The sequence below is a fragment of the Papaver somniferum genome, chromosome 7 (genome assembly GCF_003573695.1).
Source record: "Papaver somniferum cultivar HN1 chromosome 7, ASM357369v1, whole genome shotgun sequence".
Lineage (NCBI taxonomy): Eukaryota > Viridiplantae > Streptophyta > Magnoliopsida > Ranunculales > Papaveraceae > Papaver > Papaver somniferum.
In genome coordinates, this window is record NC_039364.1 from 149598768 (window position 1) to 149612547 (window position 13780).

Here is a 13780-nt window from a genome sequence, read left to right on the forward strand (position 1 = left end):
ATCTCTTGCGTATAGTCAGTGAAACAACAAGTGTTACCGAAGTCCTGAAGACGTTATTGCTCTCAATCTTACGGAGAACCGCCTGGGTCTATACACGTCTCTCTATATAGTCAGGGAACAATGAGTATCACCGACGTCCTGAAGGCGTTACTTCTCTCAATCTTACGGAGAATCGCCCAATCGTTCTTCTATGTAGAGGGGGGTCTCTCTCATGTTGTCAGGGAACAGTGAGTGTCACCGACGTCCTGAAGGCGTTGTTGCTCTCAATCTTACGAAGAACCGCCCAATTATGTTATTCTACATAGATGGCATGATGAAATGCGAGGTATCGAACGCTCAGCTAGTGGAGGCCTTCCGAAATGCATATTGATCAAATTTTTAATCGTTTTTGTAAATAAGGATTCGAACTCTAAGACTTGTGAAGATTAAATTTAAAGGTTTAATGAAAATAAAAAGAAAAAGCGAGAGTTACTGGGACTAGGAGTTCACCAAATATTCAAATTCATGCGATTCACCTATTTATTTTAAACCATTATTGCTCATTCAATAATAATTTTGACTCTATTTCTTTGCCTAAGGTAGATTCTTAAAATATTAATTGTAAATCTTAAGCATGGCATATCAAAAGAATTAATCCTAAGCATAAACCATCAAACGAAATGACAATTAATTAAGAAAAATATTTTTCTAATTTTAATTGAATGCAAATAGTCATATAAATAATTAAATGAATTTACCACATGACGAATTTTGGTTTCCTCCGTCGTCCCAGAGAAAGGTTTAGCTCCACATAGTGAAAAACACACTCAAAATATATTTTTTTATTGCTCAAAATGTGTTTACAAAGAGGAAAATATAACTCAGGGAATTCGCAACGCTGATACGGCGTTACATAGCTCACAGTTACAATAATTGTCACAAACTGAAGATGACGTTACAAACTGTTAAAGATACGACCCTTGAAACGACAGTTTCTACGGTTTTATGTTCTTCAGGTTCTTCTTCCCTGCAGCAGCAGAAAAATCTGCTCTGCAGCTTCCTATTCCTCTCTGTAGCCTCACCCAATTCTCGATGCCCATCTATGAATCCAATAAACTCATTATATAGTCTCAGCAGCACCTAATATCTCTTGTTCAATGCGCAAATATTCTCTCTTTACTCCATTATTCTCCAAGGGAATATTTTCCATTATTATCACGCGATTCTAAGTTGTATGATTCATCCCAAAACCCCCCATTAGACATCCGCAAATATTAAAAGAATATCCTACGTAACTTCCTACTATAACTCAGAGAATCAAATCACTTAAACCCGAAAATATCTTCTTTTGACTTCTCTGCCAAATCATGGAGATTTCATTCTCCTTCCCTTTTCTGTTACGTGTATATGAGCTGTCGAACTATCTTCAGGATAATAACAAATCAAAACAAAGTATCTTCTTTCCATTTCCTTCCATATAACTCCTCCAATCAATGCACAATATACTCCCACGGCAAATCTTCTCCAAATCAGCATGTAATAACACAAACAATATCTTCACATTTATTTTCTTCAAACCGAGAATATATCCTTCCTAAATCAAAGGCAATCACCGCTCCTCCCCTTATCCAATACGGGAGTGCGAATAGCAATTAGTATGCCCCTTAGTAATTGGGTACCCCTTATCCAAAACTGAGAGTCCGAATAACATGTGTCCTCTGGGGTACAAAAACCACTTTTCGAGCAACTTTCTCCATAAGAGCTTATTTCATAAAAACACCTACAAGCAAGTTTATTAGTGATAAAATGAGTCTCAGCTAATGTATTTATGGGTGAAAATGCTTCACACTTTCGTTCTCATCACATATTCATCATGGCTTCGTAAAATATGAATCGTCACATGCCTGAAAGTCGTGTCGGAAACATGTATCATGATTTTACGGTTTTTTCCTTTGTTGAAAATCCACACATCTACATTAAGTCCCCTGCTTAGTGAGGGAAAATCATGTTCCGCGGTAAGCATTAAATGGTGATCTTCAGTCGACGAGAGATCAGTGGTTAAACTCAGTCTACAAAGGTAGTTTCAGAATCCTCAATTTACTCCAATGGTGTCATGTACGAGAAAATGCTCGGGCGAGGAAACCTGATGGTATGATAGGGCGTGATTCTATGAGCACGGAGAGATAGAGCATTGCTGATTTGGTCGGTCAAAGGCCCAGTTTTGGTCAACTTAGGATTTATGGGCCCGAGCCCAAAAAGGAAACCCGTGTTTTATTAGGTTTTGGAAATAAAATTAATATAAAAGGGAAGAAGCCTTGAAATTCTTTTTGTGTTTTTTTATTGACCGACCACTCTTCTCTTCATCACTTCACGAGCATCAGCAGCAGGAGAACTCGCCGGATCCAGCACCGCCGCCCGTCCGTCCACCGCCCGACAGAATTCTGACCGACGCCGGCAGGTAAGTCCGTGCGATATATATATATATATATTATTTTTTATTTTGTTTTGTGCTTTATGATTTCATGAGTTGTTCATAAAACGAAAATCCCATGGTTGCATGCATGCGTAGGACTTATGAAGAAGTTTTAGAAAACATATATATGCCCGTTTGTTCGTTAGTTGAAGAAACGAGCAAAAATCCCTAACATGAAATATATTTATAAACTTTTGAATAGACATGGTCTAGTTGCAGTAGTAAAAGTTTTGTTTATTAGGCTTCATGAAAACCCAAGTTTGTTTTTCGAAGCATGAGCTTTGCAAATACTTTTAGAAGCGTAGGGTTGTTCGTAAAAGTAATAAGTAATAAACCTTAGGGTTAAAGGAATTTTGAAAAGACCTGGAGTTCATGATAAAAAAAATTGTTTATGAGCTTTCAAAATTTTATTTATAATATGTGGACCTTTGCAAAAATAGGAAAGACCCTCGTTTCACACACGAATGCTCAATTGAGCAAAACTAACCCACGTGAAAAAAAGTTTTTTTTTTTTACATGCGCACGTGAGTTTTTGAGTTTTTTTTAATAAAATCAAATAGTAATTTTTGAGTAATTGTTAGAGATAAATAATTGTGTTTCATGATTTTATGATGTATGTTTTATGATATAAAATCATGGGACGTTCACATGAAAATTTATGTGAATTGTTCATGGTTTCGTGAAAAGTCAGTGTTGACTCCCAAATGATAAGTTTTTTACTCGGCTTTGCAGGTCTGAAAGAACAAGCAAGTTTTGGGATTTTACGTTGTTATCACTAAGTTCGTGAAATCGTAAATAGGTAAGAGTTGAGGATTACCATTTTTGTAGACGTCGATATGAGCATCATAATTGTCTTGTTGCTTCAATTCTGTTGATGAAATTTGTGTATGGATGTCACAGAAACTTTGCTAAAATGGCTCAGTCCCGTAGCGCTTTTGAAGATGATGCTTCTTCGAGAGAGGATGTTTCCACAGACGCCTCTTCCAGAGGTGATGGTTCCTCAAGAAATGTTGATTCTGAGATTTCTAAGGAGAAAGAGGAAAGTACCAAGACTAAGAACAGTCCAACTGCTGAGGACAAATTCTTTCTGTATCTGTATAGACCTGAAAAGCGCCCCTTGGGCTCCTCATTTCGGTTGCTAATAAATCCCAGGAGCACTACTCAGAATAAGTTGATGTCTCCTCAAGCAATAATTCGGTTTTGTTTGCAAGGGAAACACTTTTAGGCTTCTCATGTGGAGTTCAATCTTTCATGAAAACCTCTGACGCATTTCTCTGGATGAGCAAGACACATGCTGGGTCATAGTCGTGTACGGACCATGTTTGATCGTGCCCAGGTGATACAAGCCATTAAAGCTGCTGGAGATTTAATTATCAATCATGATATACCAGGTATCGTAGCTTTGCTTGTCGTTGGTGCGTTCCCACTCATACCTTCATATGCAGATGGGGGGAATTCATCATCACCTTAGAAGATGTAGCTGCTTTGTTGCACCTTCCAGTTACCGATAATTTCCCCGAAGAGCTTTCAGCGGAGGAGAAGGAGATATCTAATGTATTGGAGGCCAAGATGCACGAGTTCAATGAGTCGCCCAAATCCTGCTGTGCTCAATGGTTGTCACATCGGTGGCCGAGAGATAGAGTTCCTAAAGAACCGGTTGATGGTACTTTAACAATTGCTGCTTTCTTATGCTTGTGGCTCTCCAGGGATATTCTTGAAGATTGTGGACACTTGTTGAAGCCGTTTGTGTTTTGTTTCGCCATAAAGATGGCTAAAGGTGGGAAACTTCCCATCGGTAGTCTATTCTTGGGTTCATTGTTTGCCAATTTAGAATCTTTAGTTGTAGACTCCAGTATCTCCAACGGATTCATGAAGGTCGAAACATATGCCAATACCATGTTCCTCCAAGCCTTGATGTGGGATCATCTTGAGAGTTACGCCCCAATTCCTCGTAGCATCTTTCAAGGACCCAAGGTCGATACTCGTCATGCTTTTCTTGAGAAAAATAACGCCAGGATCATGCGTTAGTCCAGAAAGCAGCCACAATATAAGATATGTATTACTGACGTCTTAGATATTGAATCTGAGTTCAACTGTCGCCCTGGGTGTCGGTTCCTGATCTCTTATCGCAATTGATCACTTTCAATACTGCTGAGGAAAAAGTCACGCTGAAGACTGTTACTGATTTGAATGATGGAGATAGATCTTTCATATTGAGTTGCACTCCTGGACACCTAGTATCAGTGATTCATGGATAATTCCGAGTAGAAGAATATAACATCGATAGGGAAGCTCGACAAATGGGCGTCGACCAGTGTGTCCCAGGTCACCGAATGAACAAACCATCAATTGAGTATCTGAAGGCTAATTTAGATTGCACTCGCGTGGAGGGAAATGAGTATTTATTCCCATGCTCTGATCGTGCTAATTTTGTGACTCCGGGTTACATAGACTTCTGGAATCAGCAACTTGAGCGTGTGTACAAGTTTGCAACGGATGTTAAGTCCCCAGTTCGAGAGTTCCCTTCCTCTGACATGATTTCCGATCGACTCAGACTGAGATACCTTTCCAGTGGCGACAAAAGGAAGACGTCTCCAAGTGCGACGCAGGTGAGTCCCCTTTTAATGGTTTTAGCCAAAGTATGTCAGTCCCCCTTTTAATTGTATTATTGACTCCATGGTAGGATAGCCGTGCTGTGAGACTTCGACTTGATGTAAACTCTCCAAACCTTCAAGAAATTCCTCAGGTAGGAGAAGGCAGGATCAGGATATCTCATAGGATGATCCCGCACAATATACGGTCCCCTGCCGCTTCTTTGGTGAGTTATTAGCACTTTTATTCATCGTTGCTACTTTCCCGTACATGTGATTAGGATCTTAAAAGAATATTGTTAATTCGTTCCATAATTTTGCCCCATCGGTTATTGATGGTCTTAATTTTGCTCCTGGTCGAATAATTCAGGGATCCAGTACTGACGTGGAAGTCGACGCAAGTATCTTCCTTTTGCATTAATCATTGTAATATGCTCTTGAATGAATTAGTGATGATTGTCGCTGATGTATCTAGGAGGAAATCATTGCGTATGAGCAGCATGTTGATGAAGCGTGCTCTTCTTCGGTACATGGGAATATGGAGAATTCCCGAAATCCCGAACCGAATGGAGATAGCGGCGTTACAAATGGAGATTCCGGTATTTCCGAGCCTTCAAATGATTTAGAGACTCCCCTAGTAAGTATATATCCTGTAATTTCTTCATAGAAGTATGAAATTACTGATTTTTGGATGAATGAATGAGAACCCATGTAAATTTATGGACAACTTTGCTGAAATACGTCACCAGAAAATTTCAGACTTCAGATTTTACTAGAAATGTTGTAGAATTCCCGTCTGAAGTCGGATTTTCGCAATATGCATATGCATTTTCAAGCCCAGAAAATTTCCCAGCTTTATCGTAGAAGCTTTTCGAATTTTTAGCATGTTTAGGGCCGGAAAAAGGCGAAATAGTAAACTTCCAGGAGACTTTCAGAACTTTTCCAGATTGCATGTTGTCCGATGTTTTGACCAGATCTCCTTGCTCGTTCATCCGATTGATATAAAATTTTGATATGTTGTAGATAACATACATACGAAGAGAATGGTATATGACCCAACCTCAAATTCCTTACCAATTGCTCCCATTTAGTCGTTTAATACATGGAAGTATAGAATCTCTTCAGATGAGCTTGTTTGAAAAAAGTATTTCATGGATTCTACACCATTTGATCATGTTTTGGGTGCAAAATAAGGAACTTAGATGATGTTAGTTCACTTACATTCTGAATTTTGTGGTTTACTTTGATTTTCATGCTCTAATCTCATGTAATCTTCGTATTAGGAACCAAATACCGAAGTTGAGAATAACGGAACCAATGTTGAAGATTCGAGCAATATGGTGAATCAAAGCAGTAACATCACCAACTCTCCACCTCCAGGTTATGAGAATATCATTGTTGAATCCGTGGAGGAAACTGAGACTCCAGTTGCTATTGAAACCGAGCAAAGAACAGAAGAGAATGTCCCAGAAGAAGCTGCTGCAATGACAATAGAGGATGCTGCAGTGGTTGAGAATCGTGTAGTAATACACGAATATCCCAATGCAGGGATTGTTTGTGAGCCTCCATTTGGTGCTTCACTCCCGTATCATGTGTATGTTGGTGGATTCAGTGTTCCTAATGGGTATGCCAATATGTATGAGAAGGTTTGGAAAATGTATGGTCATATTGTTGTTGCCAGGGATCCTGATCGTATCTACTTCTTGAAAATACAATTAGGAAACATATTGAGTGTTATATATTATATACGAACCAGGTCCAAAAGTACTGTTACTCGAGATATACTCTTTGATTGGGAGTACAACTTGGAGAATTCTGAGAGACTTGGCTTTAACTTGAAGTGGCTTCGCCAGAAGATCAAAATTATTAAGGATGCAGTAGTGAAGAACATCCCTTTTACTAGTAATGTTGTGATGCATAAAATGACCAAGATTGCTGAGCTGACCAAAAAGCTGGAGTTGGAGAGAGCGGCTTTGCAAGTCTTGGAGAATGCTGAGAAGCAAAAATCATACTTCGACGGATTCCTTTAGTTTTCTTCCGATAATCTCTGAACATTGAACTTCTGAGAGATGTGAGGTTTTATTTTGGTTTTGAATTTTTGATTGGTTTTGAATTCATGAGTGACTGAGGATTTTCTTTTGAATTTTGGATCTGATAGAGACTTTTTCTTAAATAAAGAACTTTGATAAATTACTGAATTAAATTACTGGATGAAAGTATTGCAAACGTTTTGGAGGAATTGAAAATACATGTGAAAGAAAATCCTAAAAGCAATCCAAATATTTCTGTGTCTGGCAGACCCCGAAGATATTCTATTTAAATGCAAAATGGTCCCCGGCAGCGGCGCCAAAAACTTGGTGGGCCCGGAGATGTGTATAAAATTAAGCGTAATAAAACGCGGGCCTACAGTAATACCGCAAGTGCACGGTCGTCAGTTGTAGCTCGTGCAAGTACGGGTCGATCCACAGAGATCGGGAGTGTTTTGGAGTTTCTAGCTATTTTGGGTTCTAAATTTGCTAATGGGCTTTGAATACCAAAGGGTCTTGAATATCAATGGGCTTTGAATACCCTTTGGAACTGTTGGGCTTGGAATTGAACTTGGGTTCAATGGAGTGAACTGAGCCTTGGGCTCAGTTGGATGAGCCTCAGGTTAAGCTAGGCTTTTCTTGTTCTGAACCTATTTCTGGGCCTTTTGTTGTGAACCAAACCTTGGGCTTTGTAGCTTATGACCTGGGCTTTGTAACTGTTCAGTGGACTGATGGGCTTTTAGAAAGTGAACTGTTACAGTGGCTTTAGTAATGACTCTGGGCTTCAACAGTCTTTGAAATGAACTGTGGTCTTAGCTGAGCCAAGCTCAGTTGCAACAGCAGCAGTGGCAGCTAGGGGTGAACAAGGCAGCACAGCACAGCTTGGCAGAGAATACAGCAGCAACAGCAGTAGGAAGGAAAAAACAGCTGCAGCAACAGCAGCTGCAGCAACAGCAAGGCAGTGGAAGGAAAAGGCAGCTGCAGCAACAGCAAGGGAAGCAAACAGCAGCAGCAACAGGGTTGCAGCAAGCCAAGGGAAGTAAACAGGGCAAAACAAGGCAATGAAGAAAATTAAACAAAACAATGACTAAACAGCAAAGAACTAAACAACAACAATCAGAGAATAGTGCAAGTGAACCAAGGCCTAAGCCAAGGGCAGGGGAGATGGTGAAACTGAAATGGTGACAATGCAAGGCCAAGGGAAGAATACAGGCATACAAATAGAATGGGAAGAGAATTAGCTTGCTATGAGCACTAATTTCTCCCAATGCTCAATCAACACATTGCATCCTAAGCATACAAAAATGGAATGGCAAGATAATCAGCTTGCTATGAGCACTGATTTCTTCCATTACTCAATCAATTCAGTGCTTCAAAGGCTTATAGCCTAGCATTCCATCAAACTAACATTACATGACAGTGAATTAATCCTAACAGTGAGCATTTAAACTAACATTAACAGTGAACTAACATGGAATTAAACCTAAACAGGATACTAACAGGATTATGCACATTTAACAGGAACATTAACAGGATATGAAAATAAATGAAATTGAACTGAAATTGAAAATTAACAGAACTTGAAAGTCCTGGACACTGGCTAGTCCAGCATGAAAATTACACACACCACAGTCCCCTTTTTATACCCAAAGAAATTTCCCTCAAATTACAAATTAGGGTTTTCACCCAAATCCCTAAATCCCAAATTTAAAACAGTAAAATTAAGTTTTCAAGAAATTAGGGAAATGGGTCTAACCCATACCCTATTTCTACCTACTCTCTCTTCTCAATTCTCTCTTAGTCGAAATTAGGGTTTTGGTAAAATTTCTCAAATTTGACAGAAGTTAGGGTTCTCGATTTTTACCTGATTTGATGTAGCAACATCAAATTAAACTCGAACCATTCTTCCTCTGACATTGTAGCTTCATTCCCATGCCTTTTCTAGCTTCTCTAGCTCGATCTATCTCATCAGTCTCTTACCTAGGGATTAGAATAGGGGAGAGCTTGATGGAATAGATAGGTAGAGAGATAGGGTGGTTGTGATGATGTGGTATTTGGTAGTGACAGTGGAGAGTTGGTGGTGGTGGCAGACATGGTGTACGGTGGAGTTGGTGGTGGTACGGCAACATGGTGTCTGCAACTGTCGGGTGTGGAGGAGAAGATGGCGAGAGAGAGAAGGCGAAGTGGAGAAGTGATTAGGTTTTTGGTTTCATTTTGGGTTATATATCCTAGGGTTGTTTCGGTGTTGAGCGGACATATCATTCTTGATGTCCAGCGAGATGAGACCGTGTGATGCATGAGACTGAATTGAATCGGACGGTTAAGAGAGGCTGATATTGAGCGACCGTTGGATGTAGAAGCACAACGAAACTGACGGCTCAAGATGGAGTTAGGTGTTGTGGTGTGAAGCGGATGTATCAAACTTTGATGAACAGCAAGGGAGCGACCGTTAGATGTTGAGATGATCCAATCTGACGGCTGCAATCCGATACGGGCTTGGGTATGCCAAGCCCATATCTTCTTTAAAAACAATTCTTCCTCTTCAAGCCCATTCCTAGCCTCTTGGTCTTGTGCACAACATTCTTCGCGGCTTCCTTGCGTAATTTCTTCCGGCTTTTCACCACTCTTCAGCTCTTTTCCGCTCCGCAAGTTATCCAGACTTTATTTATTACCTAAAAATGCAAAATTAAGTAAGAAAAATATTTATTCTTGAAAACAATGAAAATACAGAATATGGGATAAAATGTAGAATTACTGCACAAAAGATGAGTTAAATGCCAACAAAAAGGGATAGATATATACATTATTTGGCACTCATCAAATACCCCCAAACCTGAATTTTACTTGTCCTCAAGTAAAACAAAACTAAGGAAATCCTAACTATACCACTGTCGCTGGTCTCTCGAATGCATTTAGCGTATGCACTAAGCCTTTTAAACCACTAAGTGTCCCTAGTGGACGAGTTGAAGTCTCGTGAAGGTTTGCTTAGAACGTACCTACAAAGTTCTAGGTCAAAATATAAGCTCAGATTCCATCAAATGTGACATGTGCAAAACAGTTTATGCTCACAGCAAAATGGAGATGTCAATCTAGCTATCGAAGGCACAATCCTAGCACTGATAACAAAAAAAGACATGTGATAAGAGTGTAAAGTGTATCTACACAAGTGTAAAGAGAGATCTGAAGTTATGACTACTAATCACCAAGAGATAGTTTCTCAGGCTAAGAACTGAGGTCGAAATCTAGCTAGCTGTCCGGACTTTACGAGAATTGTGAATGAGTTGGAGGTATTTCACAATTACTCGCGTTGTACATCAATGGCATACACCCTCCTTGCTTATTACAAAAAACAACAAAATGACTCTATACATGACTCTTATTTACATTGACTATTCTCTTTTTATTTTTGGAACAAGAGATGATGGAATTGATAAATACTTGATTTTTTTTGTATTTTTCTGATTTGATTTTTTTTTTTTTTTTTCTGAATATATACATCGTTTTTTTTTTTTTTTTTTTTTTTTTTTTTTTTTTTTTTTTTTTTTAATAAGGAGACACTTTTGATACATATACAAAAGGAAACAAAAAATTACATGACACTTTGCAAGAGGTAGCCCTTTTTGATGCACCCAGTTAAATTCGATGGTTGTTTTTCTTAATGTAACCTCCACCTTCAATCCCAACCAACCAAAGAACAAGCTAGTCAAGTTTCGTTCAGTATTCTAAAGTGATTGGCAATCGTAACTTCCTATCAAACACCTTGAAGATCGAGGCCATACATGTATTGGTAGATCGTGCGCGTGCAAATTTCTTATCACTATGTGAATTGTGCTAGATCAGGGTGCCTAAATATCTAGACTAAGACTCCTAATAATTACATATTTGCACAAGAGTCAACATTTCAAGGTAAATGAGCTCCATTTTTATGATTTTTCATTTTTTAATTTTTTTTTTGAATTTTTTCGATTTTTTCAAAAGATGGAGTTTTGTTTTCAATTATGGCATATTATCGTGGTATCTACTCTATACCCCCAAACCTAAACTAAACATTGTCCTCAATGTTTAAAATATGGAAAGAATTAGAATGCAACATATGGAAAGGGACATGCTGAGTAGAGTAAAAGGAGAGAGAATACCCGATTTCGGCGAAAGCAGAATTAAAACTCCGTTATCCAAGGCAAAACTCCAACATATTCGGAGTCACAATGGATGAGCACAAATATATACAAAAGGAATTTTAACTAACACATTATCTACAAGAAAATTTGGTTTTTTTTTTTTAATGGGATTGGACTTTTTGGGAAAAATTTGGTTTTGTCGGGAGACATTTGGAAAACTTTGGTTTTTATGGGAGAAATTTTTGGTTTTTGAAATTGGGAGCAAAAGAAAATTTTGTTTTTGTTTTTGTTTTTTTTTTTTTTTAACAAAGAAATAAAATTTGGTTTTTGAATGGGAGCAAAAGAAAATTTTGGTTTTTTTTTTTTTTTTTTTTTTTTTTTTTTTTAGAAAAAGAAAATAAAATTTGGTTTTTGAATGGGAGCAAGCCCACTGTTTGTTTGTGTCTGCTTTGGCTCCGCTTGGTTGAAAACTTTTTGTGGAACTGAGTCCAAAATCTCGGCCTAGAATTTGGGTACTCGGCCCACTAACGAGTTCAACTAGCGTGATCGGTTACAAGCTCAGCTGGGTTTAAAAACCCAGAATACAAAATACAAGTCCAAATTAAACAAGCTCACAAAAATTAAATACAAGCCCACAAATTAAACAAACAAGCCCACAGAAATTAATTACAAACCCAACAAAAAATAAAAAGCCCAAAAATTGGCTTTAATATTACAATCCCACAATTAAAAATTGGAAGCCCACAATTCGGGTTCTCTTAAATGGGTTACCTTTTAAGCACAGCCCAGCTGCTCTGATATTGTTGCAAAAACCCAGTTGGGTTTTGGTTCTTTTCCTTGGTGGCGTCCCAGCAGAGAAAAAACAGGTTCAGAACAGCAGGTCCAACAGCAAATGAAGTGAAGCAGATGCAGATGCAAATGCTATGAAGTGAAATGCAAAAATAGCTAAAAAAACACAAGAAAAACACAGCACCAATCCCCGGCAACGGCGCCAAAAACTTGGTGGGCCTGGAGATGTGTATAAAATTAAGCGTAATAAAACGCGGGCCTACAGTAATACCGCAAGTGCACGGTCGTCAGTTGTAGCTCGTGCAAGTACGGGTCGATCCACAGAGATCGGGAGTGTTTTGGAGTTTCTAGCTATTTTGGGTTCTAAATTTGCTAATGGGCTTTGAATACCAAAGGGTCTTGAATATCAATGGGCTTTGAATACCCTTTGGAACTGTTGGGCTTGGAATTGAACTTGGGTTCAATGGAGTGAACTGAGCCTTGGGCTCAGTTGGATGAGCCTCAGGTTAAGCTAGGCTTTTCTTGTTCTGAACCTATTTCTGGGCCTTTTGTTGTGAACCAAACCTTGGGCTTTGTAGCTTATGACCTGGGCTTTGTAACTGTTCAGTGGACTGATGGGCTTTTAGAAAGTGAACTGTTACAGTGGCTTTAGTAATGACTCTGGGCTTCAGCAGTCTTTGAAATGAACTGTGGTCTTAGCTGAGCCAAGCTCAGTTGCAACAGCAGCAGTGGCAGCTAGGGGTGAACAAGGCAGCACAGCACAGCTTGGCAGAGAATACAGCAGCAACAGCAGTAGGAAGGAAAAAACAGCTGCAGCAACAGCAGCTGCAGCAACAGCAGCAACAGCAAGGCAGTGGAAGGAAAAGGCAGCTGCAGCAACAGCAAGGGAAGCAAACAGCAGCAGCAACAGGGTTGCAGCAAGCCAAGGGAAGTAAACAGGGCAAAACAAGGCAATGAAGAAAATTAAACAAAACAATGACTAAACAGCAAAGAACTAAACAACAACAATCAGAGAATAGTGCAAGTGAACCAAGGCCTAAGCCAAGGGCAGGGGAGATGGTGAAACTGAAATGGTGACAATGCAAGGCCAAGGGAAGAATACAGGCATACAAATAGAATGGGAAGAGAATTAGCTTGCTATGAGCACTAATTTCTCCCAATGCTCAATCAACACATTGCATCCTAAGCATACAAAAATGGAATGGCAAGATAATCAGCTTGCTATGAGCACTGATTTCTTCCATTACTCAATCAATTCAGTGCTTCAAAGGCTTCTAGCCTAGCATTCCATCAAACTAACATTACATGACAGTGAATTAATCCTAACAGTGAGCATTTAAACTAACATTAACAGTGAACTAACATGGAATTAAACCTAAACATGATACTAACAGGATTATGCACATTTAACAGGAACATTAACAGGATATGAAAATAAATGAAATTGAACTGAAATTGAAAATTAACAGAACTTGAAAGTCCTGGACACTGGCTAGTCCAGCATGAAAATTACACACACCACAGTCCCCTTTTTATACCCAAAGAAATTTCCCTCAAATTACAAATTAGGGTTTTCACCCAAATCCCTAAATCCCAAATTTAAAACAGTAAAATTAAGTTTTCAAGAAATTAGGGAAATGGGTCTAACCCATACCCTATTTCTACCTACTCTCTCTTCTCAATTCTCTCTTAGTCGAAATTAGGGTTTTGGTAAAATTTCTCAAATTTGACAGAAGTTAGGGTTCTCGATTTTTACCTGATTTGATGTAGCAACATCAAATTAAACTCGACCCATTCTTCCTC